The following is a 19,336-nucleotide window of genomic DNA, read 5'->3' as shown; positions in this document are numbered from 1 at the left end:
TTTGGCAGAAATTGTGGACGGGTCCGCAATTCTGCCCTGTCCATATGGAAAACCAGATAGGGGCTTTTATGTGACAAAGCCGCTAATTCTGACACACGCCTAGCTGAAGCCAAGGCTAATAGCATGACCACCTTCCACGTGAGAAATTTTTACTCCACGGTTTTGAGTGGCTCAAACCAGTGTGACTTCAGGAAACTCAACACCACGTTAAGATCCCAAGGTGCCCCTGGAGGCACAAAAGGGGGCTGAATATGCAGCACTCCCTTTACAACGTCTGAACTTCAGGAAGAGAAGCCAGTTCTTTTTGAAAGAAAATGGATAGGACCGAAATCTGGACCTTAATGGAACCCAATTTCAGGCCCAAAGTCACTCCCGACTGTAGGAAGTGAAGGAAACGGCCCAGCTGGAATTCCTCCGTAGGGGCATTCCTGGCCTCACACCAAGCAACATATTTTCGCCATATACGGTGATAATGTTGAGCCGTCACATCCTTCCTAGCCTCTATCAGCGTAGGAATGACCTCATCCGGAATGCCTTTTTCTGCTAGGATCCGGCGTTCAACCGCCATGCCGTCAAACGCAGCCGCGGTAAGTCTTGGAACAGACAGGGCCCCTGTTGCACAAGTCCTGTCTTAGGAGGCAGAGGCCACGGGTCCTCTGTGAGCATTTCTTGCAGATCTGGATACCAAGTGCTTCTTGGCCAATCCGGAACAAAGAGTATTGTTCTCACTCCTCTTTTCCTTATGATTCTCAGCACCTTGGGTATGAGAGGAAGAGGAGTAAATACATAGACCGACGGGAATACCCACGGTGTCACCAGTGCGTCCACAGCTATCGTTGAGTGTCTCTTGACCTGGCGCAATATCTCTGCAGCTTTTTGTTGAGGCGGGATGCCATCATGTCCACCTGTGGCAGTTCCCACCGACTTGCAATCTGCATGAAGACTTCTTGATGAAGTCCCCACTCTCCCGGGTGGAGGTCGTGCCTGCTGAGGAAGTCTGCTTCCCAGTTGTCCACTCCCGGAATGAATACTGCTGACAGTGCGCTTACGTGATTCTCCGCCCAGCGAAGAATTCTGGTGGCTTCTACCATCGCCACCCAGCTCCTTGTGCCGCCTTGGCGGTTTACATGAGCCACGGCGGTGATATTGTCTGACTGAATCAGAACCGGTTGGTCGCGAAGCAGGGTCTCCGCTTGACTTAGGGCGTTGTATATGGCCCTTAGTTCCAGGATATTGATGTGAAGGCAAGTCTCCTGCCTTGACCACAGCCCTTGGAAATATCCTCCCTGTGTGACTGCCCCCACCCTCGGAGGCTTGCATCCGTGGTCACCAGGACCCAGTCCTGAATGCCGAATCTGCGACCTTCGAGAAGGTGAGCACTCTGCAGCCACCACAGGAGAGACACCCTGGCCCTGGGGGAAAGGGTGATTAACCGATGCATCTGAAGATGTGATCCGGACCACTTGTCCAGTAAGTCCCATTGGAAGGTCCTCGCATGGAACCTGCCGAAGAGAATGGCCTCGTATGATGCCACCCTCCTTCCCAGGACTCGAGTGCAGTGATGCACTGACACCTGTTTTGGTTTTAATAGATTCCTGACCAGCATCACGAGCTCCTGAGCTCTCTCTATCGGGAGATAAACCCTTTTCTGGTCTGTGTCTAGGATCATGCCTAGGAGAGGCAGATGAGCTGTAGGAACCAGCTGCGACTTTGGAATATATAGAATCCAGCCGTGTTGCCGTTACACTTCCGGAGAAAGTGATACGCTGTTCAGCAAGTGCTCTCTTGATCTCGCTTTTATGAGGAGATCGTCCAAGTACGTGATAATAGTGACACCTTGCTTCCGCAGGAGCACCATCATTTCCGCCATTACCTTGGTGAATATTCTCAAGGCCGTGGAGAGACCAAACGGCAACGTCTGAAATTGGTAATGACAATCCCGTACCGCAATTCTGAGGTACGCCTGATGAGGTGGATAAATGGGGGCATGAAAGTATGCATCCTTTATGTCCCGAGTCACCATAAAATCTCCCCCTTTCAGGCTTGCAATGACCGCTCTTAACGATTCCATCTTGAACTTGAACCTTTTCAGGTATATGTTCAGGGATTTTAAATTCAATATGGGTCTGACCGAACCGTCTGGTTTCGGGACTACTACATGGTCGAATAATAACCCCCTCCTTGTTAAAGGAGGGGAACCTTGACCACCACCTGTTGAAGATACAATTTGTGAATTGCAGTTAACACTGTTTCTCTGACGTCCTAGTGGATGCTGGGGACTCCGTCAGGACCATGGGGATTAGCGGCTCCGCAGGAGACAGGGCACAAAAATAAAGCTTTAGGATCAGGTGGTGTGCACTGGCTCCTCCCCCTATGACCCTCCTCCAAGCCTCAGTTAGGTTTTTGTGCCCGTCCGAGCAGGGTGCAATCTAGGTGGCTCTCCTAAAGAGCTGCTTAGAAAAAGTTTTTAGGTTTTTTATTTTACAGTGAGTCCTGCTGGCAACAGGCTCACTGCAACGAGGGACTTAGGGGAGAAGAAGTGAACTCACCTGCGTGCAGGATGGATTGGCTTCTTAGGCTACTGGAAACCATTAGCTCCAGAGGGATCAAACACAGGCCCAGCCATGGTGTCCGGTCCCGGAGCCGCGCCGCCGACCCCCTTGCAGATGCCGAAAAGTGAAGAGGTCCAGAAACCGGCGGCAGAAGACTTTTCAGTCTTCATGAGGTAGCGCACAGCACTGCAGCTGTGCGCCATTGTTGTCACACACTTCACACCAGCGGTCACTGAGGGTGCAGGGCGCTGTGGTGGGCGCCCTGGGCAGCAATGAAATACCTATACTGGCTAAAAGATACATCACATATAGCCCCTGGGGCTATATGGATGTATTTAACCCCTGCCAGATCTCAGAAAAACGGGAGAAGAAGCCCGCCGAAAAGGGGGCGGGGCCTATTCTCCTCAGCACACAGCGCCATTTTCCCTCACAGAAATGCTGGTGGGAAGGCTCCCAGGCTCTCCCCTGCACTGCACTACAGAAATAGGGTTAAAACAGAGAGGGGGGGCACTTATTTGGCGATATGATTATATATATTAAGATGCTATAAGGGAAAAACACTTATATAAAGGTTGTCCCTGTATAATTATAGCGTTTTGGTGTGTGCTGGCAAACTCTCCCTCTGTCTCTCCAAAGGGCTAGTGGGGTCCTGTCCTCTATCAGAGCATTCCCTGTGTGTGTGCTGTGTGTCGGTACGTGTGTGTCGACATGTATGAGGACGATGTTGGTGAGGAGGCGGAGCAATTGCCTGTAATGGTGATGTCACTCTCTAGGGAGTCGACACCGGAATGGATGGCTTATTTAAGGAATTACGTGATAATGTCAACACGCTGCAAGGTCGGTTGACGACATGAGACGGCCGGCAAACCAATTAGTACCTGTCCAGGCGTCTCAAACACCGTCAGGGGCGTTAAAACGTCTTTTTACCTCAGTCGGTCGACACAGACACGGACACTGACTCCAGTGTCGACGGTGAAGAAACAAACGTATTTTTCTTTTAGGGCCACACGTTACTTGTTAAGGGCAATGAAGGAGGTGTTACATATTTCTGATACTACAAGTACCACAAAAAAGGGTATTTTGTGGAGTGTGAAAAAACTACCTGTAGTTTTTCCTGAATCAGATAAATTAAATGAAGTGTGTGATGATGCGTGGGTTTCCCCCGATAGAAAATTATTGGCGGTATACCCTTTCCCGCCAGAAGTTAGGGCGCGTTGGGAAACACCCCTTAGGGTGGATAAGGCGCTCACACGCTTATCAAAACAAGTGGCGGTACCGTCTCCAGATAGGGCCGCCCTCAAGGAGCCAGCTGATAGGAGGCTGGAAAATATCCTAAAAAGTATATACACACATACTGGTGTTATACTGCGACCAGCGATCGCCTCAGCCTGGATGTGCAGCGCTGGGGTGGCTTGGTCGGATTCCCTGACTGAAAATATTGATACCCTTGACAGGGACAGTATTTTATTGACTATAGAGCATTTAAAGGATGCATTTCTATATATGCGAGATGCACAGAGGGATATTTGCACTCTGGCATCAAGAGTAAGTGCGATGTCCATATCTGCCAGAAGTTGTTTATGGACACGACAGTGGTCAGGTGATGCAGATTCCTAACGGCACATGGAAGTATTGCCGTATAAAGGAGAAAAAGACAACGTCTTTTCAGCCTCAGTCCTTTCGTCCCCATAAGGGCAAGCGGTCAAAAGGCCAGTCATATCTGCCATGGGATAGAGGAAAGGGAAGAAGACTGCAGCAGGCAGCCCATTCCCAGGAACAGAAGCCCTCCACCGCTTCTGCCAAGTCCTCAGCATGACGCTGGGGCCGTACAAGCGGACTCAGGTGCGGTGGGGGGTCGTCTCAAGAGTTTCAGCACGCAGTGGGCTCACTCGCAAGTGGACCCCTGGATCCTACAAGTAGTATCCCAGGGGTACAGATTGGAAGTTCGAGACGTCTCCCCCTCGCAGGTTCCTGAAGTCTGCTTTACCAACGTCTCCCTCCGACAGGGAGGCAGTAGTGGAAACAATTCACAAGCTGTATTCCCAGCAGGTGATAATCAAAGTACCCCTCCTACAACAAGGAAAGGGGTATTATTCCACACTATATTGTGGTACTGAAGCCAGACGGCTCGGTGAGACCTATTCTAAATCTGAAATATTTGAACACTTACATAAAAAGGTTCAAATCAAGATGGAGTCACTCAGAGCAGTGATAGCGAACCAGGAAAAAGGGGACTATATGGTGTCCAGGGACAGATGCATACCTCCATGTCCCAATTTGCCCTTCTCACCAAGGGTACCTCAGGTTCGTGGTACAGAACTGTCACTATCAGTTTCAGACGCTGCCGGTTGGATTGTCCACGGCACCCCGGGTCCTTACCAAGGTAATGGCCGAAATGATGATTCTTCTTCAAAGAAAATGGACGATCTCCTGATAAGGGCAAGGTCCAGAGAACAGTTGGAGGTCGGAGTAGCACTATCTCAAGTAGTTCTACGACAGCACGGGTGGATTCTAAATATTCCAAAACCGCAGCCGTTTCCGACGACACGTCTGCTGTTCCTAGGGATGATTCTGGACACAGTCCAGAAAAAGGTGTTTCTCCCGGAGAAGAAAGCCAGGGAGTTATCCGAGCTAGTCAGGAACCTCCTAAAACCAGGAAAAGTGTCAGTGCATCATTGCACAAGGGTCCTGGGAAAAATGGTGGCTTCTTACGAAGCGATTCCATTCGGCAGATTTCACGCAAGAACTTTTCAGTGGGATCTGCTGGACAAATGGTCCGGATCGCATCTGCAGATGCATCAGCGGATAACCTTATCGCCACGGACAAGGGTGTCTCTTCTGTGGTGGTTGCAGAGTGCTCATCTGTTAGAGGGCCGCAGATTCGGCATACAGGACTGGGTCCTGGTGACCACGGATGCCAGTCTGAGAGGCTGGGGAGCGGTCACACAGGGAAGAAACTTCCAGGGAGTATGGTCAAGCCTGGAGATGTCTCTTCACATAAATATACTGGAGCTAAGAGCGATTTACAATGCTCTAAGCCTGGCAAAACCCCTGCTTCAGGGTCAGCCGGTGTTGATCCAGTCGGACAACATCACGGCAGTCGCCCACGTAAACAGACAGGGCGGCACAAGAAGCAGGAGAGCAATGGCAGAAGCTGCAAGGATTCTTCGCTGGGCGGAAGATCATGTGATAGCACTGTCAGCAGTGTTCATTCCGGGAGTGGGAGTTTTCCTGACTCTAGCCACGTAAATTTTCAAAGCCCTGACCACATCAAGGGACTCTGGATCCTCCAAGTCACGCGTAGCCACAGGCACGACAATAGGTTGGTTCATATGAAAAGATGAGACCACTTTAGGTAGGAATTGAGGACGGGTCCGCAATTCCGCCCTATCCATATGGAAAACCAGATAGGGGCTTTTAAGTGAAAAAGCCGCTAATTCCGAAACTCGCCTAGCCGAAGCCAAGGCTAACAACATGACCACCTTCCAAGTGAGATATTTCAACTCCACCGTTTTAAGTGGTTCAAACCAATGTGACTTAAGGAAACTTAACACCACGTTAAGGTCCCAAGGCGCCACCGGAGGTACAAAAGGAGGCTGAATATGCAGTACTCCCTTCATAAACGTCTGTACTTCTGGGGGAGAGGCCAATTCCTTCTGAAAGAAAATGGATAAGGCCGAAATCTGAACCTTAATAGATGCTAATTTTAGGCCCAAATTCACTCCAGTTTGTAGGAAGTGAAAAAAACGGCCCAGATGGAATTCTTCCGTAGGAGCATTCCTGGCCTCACACCAAGAAACATATTTTCGCCATATTCGGTGATAATGTTTTGATGTCACGTCCTTCCTAGCCTTTATTAGTGTAGGAATTACCTCATCCAGAATACCTTTTTCCGCTAGGATCCGGCGTTCAACCACCACGCCGTCAAACGCAGCCGCGGTAAGTCTTGGAACAAACAGGGCCCCTGTTGCAACAGGTCTTGTCTTAGAGGAAGAGGCCACGGATCGTCTGTGAGCATCTCCTGCAGATCCGGATACCAGGTCCTTCGTGGCCAATCTGGAACAATGAGGATTGTTCTCACTCCTCTTTTTCTTATTATTCTCAACACCTTGAGTATGAGGGGAAGAGGAGGAAATACATAGACCGACCGGAACACCCACGGTGTCACTAGGGCGTCCACAGCCACCGCCTGATGGTCTCTTGCCCTGGCGCAATACCTTTGTAGCTTTTTGTTGAGACGGGACGCCATCCTGTCTATTTGGGGCAGTCCCCACCGAACTGTAATCTGCGCGAAGATTTCCTGATGAAGTCTCCACTCTCCATGACATATGTCTGGTGAGGAAGTCTGCATCCCAGTTGTTCACTTCCGGAATGAACACTGTTGACAGTGCTCTTACATGATTCTCCGCCCAGCGAAGAATTCTGGTGGCTTTCGCCATCGCCACTCTGCTCCTTGTGCCGCCTTGGCGGTTTACATGAGCTACTGCGGTGATGTTGTCTGACTGGATCAGAACCGGTTGGTCGCGAAGAAAATTCTCCGCTTGACGTAGGGCGTTGTATATGGCCCTTAGTTCCAATATGTTGATGTGAAGACAAGTCTCTTGACTTGACCAAAGACCTTGGAAATTTCTTCCCTGTGTGACTGCTTCCCAGCCTCGGAGGCTTGCGTCCGTGGTCACCAGGATCTAGTCCTGAATGCAGAATCTGCGGCCCTCTAGAAGGTGAGCACTCTGCAGCCACCACAGGAGAGATACCCTGGCCCTGGGGGATAGGGTGATCAACTGATGAATCTGTAGATGTGACCCGGACCACTTGTCCAGTAGGTCCCATTGGAAAGTCCTCGCATGGAACCTGCTGAAGGGAATGTTTTTCCCAGGACTCGAGTGCAGTGATGCACTGACACCTGTCTTGGTTTCAATAGGTCCCTGACTAGAGTCATGAGTTCCTGGGCCTTCTCTATCTGAAGGTAAATCCATTTCTGGTCTGTATCCAGAATCATACCCAAGAAGGGCAGACGAGTTATAGGAACCAACTGTGACCTCTGGAAATTGAGAATCAAGCCGTGTTGCTGTGACACCTTCAGCGAAAGTGACACGCTGTTCAACAACTGCTCTTTTGATCTCGCCCTTATTAGGAGATCGTCCAAGTATGGGACAACTGTGACTCCTTGCTTGCGTAGGAGCACCATTATTTCCGCCAATTACCCTGAAATTGGTAATGACAATCCTGTACCGCAATTGTCAGGTACGCCTGATGGGGTGGATAAATGGGAACATGAAGGTATGCAGCCTTTATGTTTAGATACACCATCAAATCCCCCCCTTCCAGGCTGGCGATGATCGCTCTGGGCGATTCCACTTTAAAATTTGAACCTTTTCCCGTATAGGTTCAGAGATTTTAATTGTAAAAATAGGTCTGACCGAACCGTACGGTTTCGGGACTACAGCCAAGGTTGAGTCATATCGCCTTCCTTGTTGCAGGAGGGGAACCTTGAGCACCACCTGTTGAAGATACAATGTGTGAATTGTATTTAATATTATCGCCCTTCCTGGGGGAGAAGCCGGTAGATCCGATAAGGAAAAACCGGCAAGGAGGCACCTTTCGAATTCCAGCTTGTAACCCTGAGAAACAATTTTTTATTGCCCCGGGAACCACCTGTGAGTTAACTCAGATGTGGCTGAAGAGTCGAAGACGTGCTCCCACTGGGGCAGACTCCCTTAGCGGAGCTCCAGCGTCATGCGTTGGATGTAATAGAGGCCGGGGAGGACTTCTGTTCCTGGGAACTAGCTGTACCCTTACCTCTGGTAAGAAAGGACGCTCCTCGTACTTTCTTGTTATTCTGCGACCGAAAGGACTGCATTTGATAATGTCGTGCTTTCTTAGGCTGTGAGGGAATATAAGGCAAAAGATCAGAATTACCAGCTATAGCTGTGGAGACTAGGTCCGAGAGCCCTTCTCCACACAATTCCTCAGCCTTGTAAGGTAAACCTTCCATATGCCTCTTTTAGTCGGCATCACCTGTCCATTGCATGTTCCACAGTACACTTCTAGCAGAAATCGACATAGCGTTGACTCTAGAACCCAGTAGACTAATGTCTCTTTGGGCATGTTTTATATATATATATATATATATATATATATATATATATATATATATATATATATATATATATATGTATATATATATATATATATATATATATATATATATGACAGCATCATATATAAATATATATATATATATATATATATATAGTGTCAAAGTCGAAAAATATCGTTATTCTCATGCCTTGTACTAACCCCATGCGCTTGCCCGCTGCACGTGCACATTCTCTCCCGTGCGTGCGCATATTCGCAGTTGCGTGACGGCGCCTCCACGGATATGCGCTCAAGCGCGTGGTATGTGCATTTACGGTAGAGTTTGTGTGCGTCTGGCGGGCGACTCAATTGTCACATAGTTAATCCAAATAGGGCATTTTGTAGGTTATGGTCCCCTTAATAATATCAGTAAGTTTGTTTAGTGCAACTGGTTCATGGACAGAGAAATCCCTCTTTACATGATATGAAGGGTCAGACAGGTTTTGAGCAGTGGTGTTTGGTATGCAACGGTAGAGTATATTATTAGAAACATTCCGGTATTGGTTTGAGAGAAATGAATCGCTCCTGCGAATAGTTATGTTTATAAGAAGTTTATGGACATTTACTATATTTGCAGTTCATTATCCATGCGGCGGGAATCCTGAGATTCCCTCCCACCTGAGCAGTATGAAATAGTCACAGCCCACCTGTTTGAATCAACCTATGACCTTTTGTTATAATGTGAAGACAGATTCCTGTGTCCAATGAACAATGAGATTGTAGGCCCCTTTGTAGTGTACTGTATGCAGTGTATATAATGCAGCCAGTTTGGGCCAGCTCAGTCTACTCTCCACAAAAGGTTTTCATCACTGACTAACTTGAGAGCTGGTGACCAGGACTGCGCAGTGATCATTCCCCAGTGTGTAAGTTTTTCTCTGTAACCAACTTGTTCTCGGTTTGTATTTGCCATACTCTCTCTCTCTCTGTTATTGTTACGCTGTTGTATATTGTATATGTGTAGTTATTATGTTTAGATATTGATGTTAGTCTGTAGTGTATAAGATGTTAACTGTATTTTCCCTTTTTACATAACAATCTCGTTAGTAAAGGTTTTGGAACCTTAGCAAGGTACTGTGTGTTTATTACATTGCTGAGAGTATTCAGAGCGTCTCAATCGCTCAAGCGGCTTTTATATAATAGAGGTTAATTAGCATTGCATTGTGTTCACATTACAAAACCAAGGTTTACAGTATAGGCTCAGCCTTTCATTGTGTTGCATACAAGGTTTACTGTGTGTCATCCTGTGAGCGTCTGCGCCGCTCGTGTTTCTCTTGTGGGCACAGCGTCCGCTACGCTAGTAGCGTAGCATTACGGTACTCGGACCGCCTATAGCGTGCTCGATACCCAGCGTAAGCCGTGAGCGAACGTGTCGCTCGTGCGTCTCGACCACGGCCTAGCGTCTGCTACGCTAAGTGCGTACCCTTACGGTACCCCGTACGCCCATTGCGTACTGAGTCTCTTACCAATATATGTTGAATGTTATACGATAAATATTCTGCTTTATCGATAGATAGATATACATATACTAGGGTCAATACCATGGTATCCTTATCTAGGGTTTCAATCTCCGCTGATAAGGTATCTGTCCACGCTGCTACAGCGCTACAAACCCATGCCGACACAATCGCCGGTCTGAGTAGTGTACCAGAATGTGTGTAAATGGACTTCAAAGTACTTTTACTGCAACCTATCTGCAGGATCCCTGAGGATAGCTGTTAAGTCAGCGCTACCTTTTGGATTAACGTGACAAAGCTTTGTCCACCCTAGGGGAAGATTCCCATCGTATCCTGGCCCTAGTAGGGAAAGGATACTCCCTGAGAATTCTTTTTGGGAAGCTGCAGCTTCTTGTCTCTTTTTCTTCATGAGAGGAGGGAAATTTACCTCAGCTTTCTACCCCTTAAACATGTGTACCCTTGTGTCAGGGACAGATGAGTCATCAGTGATATGCAAAATATCTTTTATTACAATAATCATATATTGAATACTTTTCTGCCAGTTTTGGCTGTAACTTTGCATTATCGTAGTCGACACTGGAGTCAGACTCCGTGTCGATATCAGTGTCTATTATTTTAGATAGTGAGCATTGTGAGACTCTGAAGGTCTCTGCGACATAGGGACAGACATGTGTAGATTCACTGTCTGTTCTCTAATCTTTTGTGCAATAAATTTACCTCAGCACTTTATTTCACATATCCAATCAGGTGTCGGCGTTGTCGACTGAGACACCACTCACACACACATTTGCTCCATCTCCTCCTTAGGAGAGCCTTTTACCTCAGACATGTCGACACACACGTACCGACACACCACACACTCAGGGAATGCTCATCTGAAGATAATTCCCCAACAAGGCCCTTTGGAGAGACAGAGAGAGAGTATGCCAGCACACACCCCAGCGCTATATGACCCAGGAAAAAACACAGCAATTTAATGTTTACCCAGTAGCGCTGTTATTATCTGCGCCGAATTATGTGCCCCCCCCCCCCCTCTTCTTTAAAACCCTCTCTTCTACCGTGGTATAAGCAGGGTAGAGTCCGGGGAGCTTCCTCTCAGCGGTGCTGTGGAGAAAAACATGGCGCTGGTGAGTGCTGAGGGAGAAGCCCCGCCCCCTCGACGGCGGGCTTCTGTCCCGCTAAAAGTGTAAAATTGGCGGGGGCTCATGCATATATACAGTGTCCAGCTGTATATATGCTCCTTTTGCCAAACAAGAGGTTTATATTGCTGCCCAGGGCGCGCCCCCCCCCCCCCCCCCCCCCCCCCCGCGCCCTGCACCCTTACAGTGACCGGAGTATGTGAGGTGTGTGGGAGCAATGGCGCACAGCTGCAGTGCTGTGCGTTACCTCAGTGAAGATCATGAAGTCTTCTGCCGCCTCTGAAGTTTTCTTTTCTTCTCATACTCACCCGGCTTCTATCTTCCGGCTCTGCGAGGGGGACGGCGGCGCGGCTCCGGGACGGACGGCGAGGGTGAGATCCTGCGTACCAATCCCTCTGGAGCTAATGGTGTCCAGTAGCCTAAGAAGCAGGACCTAGCTTCAGAGAGTAGGGCTGCTTCTCTCCCCTCAGTCCCACGATGCAGGGAGTCTGTTGCCAGCAGAGCTCCCTGAAAATAAAAAACCTAACAAAATACTTTCCATCAGTAAACTCAGGAGAGCTCACTGAAAAGCACCCAGCTCGTCTGGGCACAGTATCAAACTGAGGTCTGGAGGAGGGGCATAGAGGGAGGAGCCAGTGCACACCAGGAACTAAATTCTTTCTTAAAGTGCCCATGTCTCCTGCGGAGCCAGTCTATCCCCATGGTCCTTACGGAGTCCCCAGCATCCTCTAGGACGTTAGAGAAATACAGGCTAGATGTCAGCCAGCCACAGAACCTGGGTACTTCATTATTGTCCCGGATTAAAGGGATAGTATTGTAAACCTAGGTATAATTATCTTTTTAAATCTTATTAGACTGTTTTCACCAATGCAGTGCAGAGTTTCAGCCCTAACAAGGGACAAAAAGGGAAAAAAAGAAGCTGCAGTGCCAGCAACCTGCCAAATATTACGTTTTACGATTATTCCACTTCCAGCGCAACTCAAAGTCCTCTGTGAATGAGAATGGAGGTTACTCACCTGTCTGGGGCTGGCCGTCTCATTTTCACACACCCTTGCCACTGGCTTCTTCCTCTACTTTTACATTTAAATCAAGGTTTTCCCAATGACTTATGTATTTACAACAAATACAGGACAAACTGTACCTCAATAACAAGGGAGGCGTATAGTGCCAAACTGAACAGAGTAATGACACCATACCCTGGCCGGATTTCTCTATAAGACACATGATCATTGCTTAGGGGGTGCTGGGATTAATGAAGTTTAATTAAACAAAAACCAATTAGAAGTAAGAATTTCAATGAATAATAAATTAATAACCGCCTGTCACCGGATCAGCACATACACCTCCTGAAATACTCTGTGCCGCTGTGAACATTGATATGATCCAGTTAGCTACAAGCTGCCCTACGCATACCCTCTTGATAATACAGGAACACACAGATATACGGTAATGTAGAATGAACACAAAAATGGTCCGCTGCTACTAATAAGCACTTTCAGAATTATTTATTTTATTATGTTTATTTTGGGAACTTTTTTCTTCCCTTTTGCTTGTTACGTGCCAAAGTTAGCAGTGATTATTCTGAAAACTGGGTTCTCACTGCCGCATGCTGGCGTATTTCTGTTGAAGTCCATCCCACATACGACCAAGTGTGAGGTGACACTGGGAAAAGACGCGGCCCTATGAAATCCTGTGTCATACAATTGATAACATTATTCCTGCTGGTCCTTATCCATTGATAAATCCCAAATACATATAACTCAGAGTCTGAGGCCATTTTGAGCCTCATATACGCTGTGATTTGCAGGCATTTAGATCTCAAAGGCTTCATTCACTGACTTTAGACAAGGAATAAACAGCTCTGAACAACAATGGCCCCCCATGTCACTCCAACAAATGCCGTAATCCAGCGGCCCCAAGGCTCAGTAGGCCTGTACCACAATAATTTAAGCCATACATGTGGCCTGGCCAACCTGTGGCATTCTTGCTGTTGCGTAAACTATACATGACAGCATGCTATGCTTCAGTGTCAGCATTCCTTGATAATAGAAAATCTGTGGTAAGGCATGCTGGGACTTTTAGTTGTACAACTACAGCTGGAGAGCCACAGGTTGGCCAGGCCTGACTTACATCATTGGCAAGGCAAAGACATCAACACATAACGTGTCATAGGAATAGCAGAATTCAGGCACTGAACTTACTGTTACGATTGAATTTAAAACATCACAAATCAAAATTATATCACAATCAAACCGAGAAACTAAGTCACGCCATTGCATAATATTACAGGAGGGTGGCAATGGTACAAAATACTTGGCACTGTGAAATAGCAATAAACCGTGTGACAAGTACACACCAATCATAACATTTCAGATCATAGGAGAAAGTGCTGCTTATTCTGAGAATCGCACAAAAGATGTAAACACCACATAACACAATATAAAAGACATAAGCTGATATTTAATACAATGCTAAAGCAATTCTTAACACCAGAAAACAATTTAACAGCTGGATAAAAGCTGCAGGATGTTTGGTTTATTTACAAGTACAGGAAAAGGAGTAGGCTGATCCACATTGTGGTGTACATGAATAAATGTATTCTGTGCTTTGTGTAGCGCATTCTATAATAAATATCATTATCTTTTCCATGTCAGGGCTTTAATTTTTACCATAATGGAATTGAAGAAATAAGATGTATATGGTTTACGGGATCCGGTCTGAAGATCGACAGTGTCTAGGTCGACAATGTTTAGGTCGACCACTATAGGTCGACAGTCACTAGGTCGACATGGATGGAAGGTCGACAGGGTTTCTAGGTCGACATGTGCTAGGTCGACAGGTCTAAAGGTCGACATGAGTTTTTCACATTTTTTTTTATTTATTTTTTTATTTTTTCATACTTAACGATCCACGTGGACTACGATTGGAACGGTAAAGTGTGCCGAGCGAAGCGGTAGCGGAGCGAAGGCACCATGCCCGAAGCATGGCGAGCGAAGCGAGCCATGCGAGGGGACGCGGTGCACTAATTTGGGATCCCGGTCACTCTACGAAGAAAACGACACAAAAAAAATTTTTTCCTCATGTCGACCTTTAGACCTGTCGACCTAGCACATGTCGACCTAGAAACCCTGTCGACCTTCCATCCATGTCGACCTAGTGACTGTCGACCTATAGTGGTCGACCTTAACATTGTCGACCTAGATACTATCGATAAAACGAACCACACCCATGGTTTACATGTACCTGTATCTATGTGCCTGAACCTGTCCCTATTTGTATCTGTGCCTGTCCGTATACATGTACCTGTCCGTATCTGTGCCTATCCCTATACATGTACCTGTCTGTATCTGTGCCTATTCCTATACATGTACCTGTCTGTATCTGTGCCTATTCCTATACATGTCCCTGTCCGTATCTGTGCCTATCCCTATACATGTCCCTGTCTGTATCTGTGCCTATCCCTATACATGTCCCTGTCCGTATCTGTGCCTATCCCTATACATGTCCCTGTCTGCATCTGTGCCTATCCCTATACATGTCCCTGTCTGCATCTGTGCCTATCCCTATACATGTCCCTGTAAGTATCTGTGCCTGTCCCTATACATGTCCCTGTCTGTATCTGTGCCTATTCCTATCCCTAGCTGTGTCTGTCCCTGTCCCTAAACATGTCCCCATCTGTGTCTGTCCCTATCTGTAATCTGTATCTGTGGCTGTCCCTGTCTGTCCCTATCCCTATCTGTAATCTGTATCTGTGGCTGTCCCTGTCTGTCCCTATCCCTATCTGTAATCTGTATCTGTGCCTGGCCCTATCTGTATCTGTGCTTGTACATGTCTCTATCTGTATCTGTCCCTATCTGTAATCTACATCTATGCCTGTCCCTATCTGTAATCTACATCTATGCCTGTCCCTATGTGTATCTGTGCTTGTACATGTGTACCTGCATCTGTGCCTGCCCCTGTGTGTATCTATACTTGCACATACCTATATGTATCTGCATCTGTGATTGTACCTACATCTGTGCCTGTCATCTGTACCTGTCCCTATCCCTATCTGTAATTTGTGCCTGTTCTTGTCTGTCCGTATCCCTATCTGTAATCTGCATCTGTGCCTGTCCCTATGTGTATCTATGCTTGTACATGTCTATCTGTAACTGCATCTGTACCTGCATCTATGCCTGTACCCACATCTGTATCTGTGTCTGTACCTATATCTCTATCTGTATCTGTGCCTGTACCTACATCTTTATCTGTGCCTGTACATATACCTTTATCTGCATCTGTGCCTGCATCTGTGCATGCCCACGTCTATAATTTGTGTCTGTCCCTATCTGTAATCTGCATCTGTGCCTGTCCCTATGTGTATCTGTGCTTGTACATGTCTATCTGTAATCTGGATCCGTGCATGTACCTACATCTGTAATCTGCATCTGTGCCTGTACCTACATCTGTAATCTGGATCCGTGCATGTACCTACATCTGTAATCTGCATCTGTGCCTGTACCTACATCTGTAACAATACAAATAAATATAACCAGGCGCTAATAAATCATCACCATGTCCTGGTGATCGAATACTAATGTTAAAAATTAAATACAAAAACAACTATACATTAATATATACTTAAGCTGCAGGAGAGAGCTTGACTTGGGGTAGAACAAGTCAAAAAGAACCGGCACCTGGAAATCCCCAGTACCAATAACCAAAGAACACTGAACAAATCCCCTCTTGCGCTATAAATGATATGGTATGGCTCAAAGTTCAATAAAAACAGACTTGTAATTCCATAAATTCTATATATTTTAATACATAAAAAAGATAGATAGATATATATATTTTACAGATGAACTAATCGACCGGTCAATAAAATCACTAACAATATATATTCATAGATAATACTATAAACTTCCTGAGGAGGTGGATCTAAGTAAACTCTGTGCACAGAGAAGTATAATTTTTAAAAATTAAAACTCAGTCCATATATTGGATTCAAAAAATCAAATACCAGCTGTGATTTGAGCCCATGTAACAAATAGTATCTTTGCAAGTTACTTTGTAATGGAATTCCTCAATGTGTTGCCACTCAGCAAAGAAAGATGATATTGTGCAGAATAACCGCTCCACACTGGAGCCTTACGTGTAGCTTGCACCTGTTGTTACAGCACGGGAGGATCCAAATGGCAGACGAGGCGGTCTCGGGCTGCGGGAACGGCACCTGCGCTGGCGCCTGCTGCACTGATTGTTACCAGACTTCCAAGCTCTATGAGTCCACACCTCCAAGTGCCGTTTATCTTAGATAAAGCCCCCGTAAGAGGAGCGAAACGCGTCAGAAGCAGAATATTGGACCCCTGTACCAGCTTTCTTTGTACCCTTAACTACTCTACCATCCGGCGTTGCTGTCCCTGGACAGGCGGAGATTGGGAGGAGAGAAGCCGCGACTGTGGTGTCTGCAGACGGCACTTGGAGGTGTGGACTCATAGAGCTTGGAAGTCGGGTAACAATCAGTGCAGCAGGAGCCGTTCCCGCAGCCCGAGACCGCCTCGTCTGCCATTTGGATCCTCCCGTGCTGCAACAACAGGTGCAAGCTACACGTAAGGCTCCAGTGTGGAGCGGTTATTCTGCACAATATCATCTTTCTTTGCTGAGTGGCAACACATTGAGGAATTCCATTACAAAGTAACTTGCAAAGATACTATTTGTTACATGGGCTCAAATCACAGCTGGTATTTGATTTTTTGAATCCAATATATGGACTGAGTTTTAATTTTTAAAAATTATACTTCTCTGTGCACAGAGTTTACTTAGATCCACCTCCCCAGGAAGTTTATAGTATTATCTATGAATATATATTGTTAGTGATTTTATTGACCGGTCGATTAGTTCATCTGTAAAATATATATTATATATATATATATATATATATATATATATATATACATACACACACAGAGTAAAAACCACAGCACTCACCGCACCAGAAGCGGGGCACAGCTATGCACTTACCACTCACAGGGTGGGGTGCATGTAACACTGCACTCTCCACCACAGAAGCGGGGTACACAGCCGTACTTACCACTCACAGGGCGGGGTGCATGTAGCCCATGACCACATCGCTCTAATAAATACAAACAGAGAACCCAGCACTCACCAAAGTAAACTCTCTTATCCTCAACAATTCAATAAATAAATGATGGGGGTTTAGTTGGTGGATTGGCCAATGCACGGAAGCCTGTATACCGATTCAAGGTACCCCACCTTCATACAGGTCCTACACTATCACAGAGTCTTAAAACCTGTATGAAGGTGGGGTACCTTGAATCGGTATACAGGCTTCCGTGCATTGGCCAATCCACCAACTAAACCCCCATCATTTATTTATTGAATTGTTGAGGATAAGTGAGTTTACTTTGGTGAGTGCTGGGTTCTCTGTTTGTGTATATATATATATATATATATATATATATCTTTTTTATGTATTAAAATATATAGAATTTATGGAATTACAAGTCTGTTTTTATTGAACTTTGAGCCATACCATATCATTTATAGCGCAAGAGGGGATTTGTTCAGTGTACCTACATCTGTAACTGCATCTGTGCCCGTCCCTGTCCCCATCTGTAATCTGCATCTGTCCTTGTCCCGGTCCCTATATCAGTGTCTGGACCTATATCAGCGTCCGCGCCTGGACCTATATCAGTGTCTGTACCTATATCAGCGTCCGCGCCTGTACCTATATCAGCGTCCGCGCCTGTACCTATATCAGTGTCTGTACCTTGTACTGTACCTCTACCTATCTGTGCCCTCAACCTCTAATTACTGCATCTGTGCCTTGTAAATGATCTTTAAGCCAAGAAATGAACAATAGCAGAAGCGTGTGCGCCAGCTCTTAGTTGTGAAGATAATCTGATATAAAGGAAATCAAAATATGTAAAATACCTACAGGACGCCAACGCAGGTTCTTTTAATTTATCCTTTTTTTTTATTCTTACCCAAAATATCTAGGGCTCATTTACACATATGCTCTGCGTGAATGCAGCGAAGCTGTTTAGTGATGAGGCGCGCAAAGTCCTGTGCGACTCGGCTTACATGGAGTATCTTTTTTTCTTGTCTGAAAATGCGTCTTGGTTACATTCGGATGTGACACTTGTGCATCTGTATGCGCCCGAGTCTGAATCTGTGTACAATGTGCTACAATGCAGCCGCCACGGCTTTTTTTTTTATCACGCCAAGTTCCGTTCACATACAAACGCAGACTCTGTCGCACACAGATGTGAACGTGTTGAATATCAACACTTCCACGGGACATGGCGGCTCACTCGCCGCAGCAATATCGCGCTGCTTGGTGTATTGAGGACACATCTATCCCAATACCACCTACTGTACTGGTAAGCATGTGTTTATGCGCGAGATTAGGATATACCATGTTCTACCATTTTAAAACCAGTGTTTTATAATTTAACAGTGGGAACGTGCAGACAAGTAATCATTCATATTTTTCATTTGTTTTGCAGGCATTCGCAGCGTAAATGTGCGCCAGTGATGGACAGATACGAGATACAAGTATGTAACAAATGATGTTACATGGTATATTATTGGTTTCATATGTTTCATCAAATAAGCTTTATTCTGTGTGGCACAGTAAGATCCTGATGAACACACGTGTGTATTGATGGAACCCTTAGACATCCACTTGCTATATTTATATTCATGAAAGGGACACTGAGACCTTATTACACCAGTTAGGGGTAAAATTACTACTATGGGAGTTTTTTTTTTTAGAACTGGTGATGTTGCTAATAGCAACCATATTCTACTTCACATTTATCTAGCTGCTTCTACAACAGGCCTGGCCAATCTGTGGCTCTCCAGCTGTTGTGAAACTACATATCCCAGAATGCCCTGCCACAGTATTAGAATTCCCTAATAGCAATACTGTTGCAGGGCATGCTGGGACCTGTAGTTTCACAATAGCTGGAGAGCCATAGGTTGGCCAGGCCTGTTCTAGAAGATAATAGAATCCGGTTGGTTGCTAAGGGCAACATCAAAAGCTTTAAAA

General features: G+C 46.2%; 1 protein-coding gene across 10 annotated transcripts in view; it reads right to left on the bottom strand.

The window, feature by feature from the left end:
• Window positions 1-19,336, bottom strand: part of TIAM1 (TIAM Rac1 associated GEF 1) — a 482,294-nt gene that overhangs the window by 234,688 nt on the left and 228,270 nt on the right. The gene's annotated exons all lie outside the window — the stretch shown is intronic.

The sequence above is a fragment of the Pseudophryne corroboree genome, chromosome 2, assembly GCF_028390025.1.
Source record: "Pseudophryne corroboree isolate aPseCor3 chromosome 2, aPseCor3.hap2, whole genome shotgun sequence".
Lineage (NCBI taxonomy): Eukaryota > Metazoa > Chordata > Amphibia > Anura > Myobatrachidae > Pseudophryne > Pseudophryne corroboree.
The sequence above is the reverse complement of the archived record's forward strand: the minus strand, read 5'-3'. Positions and strand labels throughout refer to the sequence as shown.